This window comes from Sinocyclocheilus rhinocerous, unplaced genomic scaffold (assembly GCF_001515625.1).
Source record: "Sinocyclocheilus rhinocerous isolate Xijiao unplaced genomic scaffold, SAMN03320098_v1.1 scaffold26077, whole genome shotgun sequence".
Classification (NCBI taxonomy): domain Eukaryota; kingdom Metazoa; phylum Chordata; class Actinopteri; order Cypriniformes; family Cyprinidae; genus Sinocyclocheilus; species Sinocyclocheilus rhinocerous.
Window position 1 is genome coordinate 1 of NW_015662677.1, and position 2,834 is coordinate 2,834.

Genomic DNA, 2,834 nt, shown 5'->3' on the forward strand with positions numbered 1-2,834 from the left:
TATATATATACATATATATATATAAAGTGTAAACCAGGTTTATTCCCTTGAATTTTAAAGATTTATTGCAATACAGTTATATAAATATTTTATTGTAGTTCATATTTCTTGCAATGCAGTCATCAATTCATTAGTAGACTCCACAACCTTAAATGGGTTTTTCAGACTTTAAGGAGACTTTAAAAGCATGCAATATAGGGGTTTGATATTCACTGCATTAAAGCTATCACTATCTTATGACTTCATGCATTCACTGAGAATTATATGACACTGGCATTGCTGCACCATGCTATATTACATATAATATCATACAGCAGTACAATACATACAGTAATCAAGGATTCAAAAAAATTCATCTAACACTAGTCTGTGGTCTGTAAGTGAGTGACGCCTCGATGTTCAGCATCATCACAGAGAGGCACAAAATCACTTTCCAGAACGTTTTGTTCACTGCTCCTTCTTCCTGAAGATATCCCCTCGTTTGGTGTTTAGATGGAGATGCAGAGCGCTGTCAGTCTCTCACAGGTGTTCAAATGGATGGAGATCTGGTGACTGTGAAGGTTTTTGTTATATTCCTGAAACCCTTCAGTGATCCTGGAGGACAACACTCCCATCAGGAGAGAAGTGTGTCATCAGGATGAAGCTGATCATATTTGTGTTGATTTGAGAGATGAATGTTACTCAAACTATAACAGAGCAGCCGGAGCTCCTCGACTCATTCAGGCTTTTCCTTTCCTCGGACTATAAAACACAGACTGCTTAATCAGGGAATGAACGTGATGTAGAATACTTTGCTGGTTTGATGAAAGAAACTGCTGCTTTCTAAAGAGAGAAAACACACACTTAGGACTAGAAAACACAGTTAACATTATCAGGTACATGTTGATCACCATTTCCCCTCAGGAGCCTGATCCTGATCCTACAAAGATGAGCTCCAAACCAAATCTCCAGGAACACAGGGTTGATCTCCAGAAAGCTGAACTCTATAGGAAGCTCAGTCTCCAGGATCAGAAATCAGCTGCTGGATATGATGTGTGAGAGTCTGTGACTCTTTCTGAAGCATCAGAATGAAGCCGTCTGCATCTTGAGAAACTAGAAATGAAAACACAAACATCTGATTACAGCAGTTCTGTACAAGAATGGTGCTCGCAACACCAAGATCACGGGTTCAGTTCTGATTCATGAAATATGAACTGATCTTGAATAACACAGTTAACATTATCAGGTACATGTTGTGTTCACTTGCATTCCTCTGTGAAATTTTGCATCTGCTCACAAAAAAAAAAAAAAGCATTGAACTGCAGTTTTTCCTCGTATCTCATATTTTTGGGATCATTATATCCCCTATAGGAGCCTGATCCTGTTCCTGCAGATCTGTCTTCCTGCAAAGATGAGCTCCAACCCAAATCTCCAGGAACACAAGCTTGATCTCCAGAAAACTGAACTCTATAGGAAGGTCAGTCTCCAGGATCAGAAATCAGCTGCTGGATATGATGTGTGAGAGTCTGTGACTCATTCTGAAGCATCAGAATGAAGCCGTCTGCATCTTGAGAAACTAGAAATGAAAAACAAAAATCTGATTTCAGCAGTAAACTAGAAATGAAAAACAAACATCTGATTACAGCAGTTCTGTACAAGAATGGTGCTCGCAACACCAAGATCACGGGTTCAATTCACAGGGAGTGGATGAACTGATTCATGAAATATGAACTGATCTTCAATTCAGTAAGTTACTTTAAAAAAAACAATGACTTTCAAATGTACAAATGTTTTTTTTTTTCATATATAGTTTATTTCGGACCCATTCACAGAAGGAGAAACAGTGTTGATGATTAAAGACATGAAAATGTGTTTTGTCTTAAACATCATAAATACTCACAGTTTGGTCTGATGTCATGAATGCTGTTCCTTCTGACTAACATCAGCGTCTTTTCCTCTCCTGGTTCATTAGATTTGCCATTTTTCTCTTTCACTCTTTTCTTGTCTTTCGTCTGCAGATCGGTCCATATGTGTTCTGTCATAGTCATGTCTCCTTGCAGATTATCTGCTGCAAACAACATGGAAGTACAATAGATGTGGAATAATGACGTTATTGCCAGTAGAACTGCTTAGAAATGAATGTTTTGAAACAATCTGTATTGCATAAAGTGCTGTAGAAATAAATGTGACTTGACTTGTGCTCAAGTGCGTCAGCAGAATAAAGCAAGACAGTAATAATAATAAATGCAATAAATCGTTTGATATCATCATAGACACTTACAGCATAATCCGATGTTGTATCCAAATCAGAAAAGTGCAAAATCAAGAGCAGCTCCTGTAAATGCGTCCGTCCACTCTCAGAAGATCTACAGCAGAGCTCTGTCTAGATCAGCTCGCGGTACTGTACTGACTCTGAGGAAGCGGTGAGCGTGCTTATAGCGCCGATTCATTTTATGAGACCAGGTTGTCAACTTCCAAAAAAACAAGGTTGTCAACTTCCTTTTCCTGCCCACTTCCTTTATAAGAGGGCAGGCACTGAGTCACACTTTCAAAAACAGCAGCAGACAAAACTATTTTCAACAATGAAATGTAAAAATATAAAAAAGTTAATTCAATTAACTTTATTAGGGAAAATAATATTACTCCTACTACAATATTATTACTCCTACATATTGATAAAATTACTAAAATAAGCCATGATCTTTGTAAGGCTTATACTGTACATACAAGGCTTAAACATCTCACATGGCACCTAGCCACAGGTTATCAGCTTTATTATATAAAACAGTTAATATTCAGTAATACTTAACTGACTGTAGCGAATCAGCTCAAAGGGGAAATATGAATAATTAATC

The 2,834-nt window shown here is 37.5% G+C and overlaps 1 long non-coding RNA gene across 1 annotated transcript; it reads right to left on the bottom strand.

Moving 5' to 3' along the window:
• Positions 1-1,452: 1,452 nt before the first annotated feature.
• LOC107728232 (uncharacterized) lies at positions 1,453-2,348 on the bottom strand. The gene is made up of 3 exons (XR_001638445.1): positions 2,261-2,348; positions 1,880-2,044; positions 1,453-1,555 (listed from the first exon to the last, which is right to left on the bottom strand). It is a non-coding gene; the product is annotated as an uncharacterized LOC107728232 (long non-coding RNA).
• Positions 2,349-2,834: the final 486 nt, after the last annotated feature.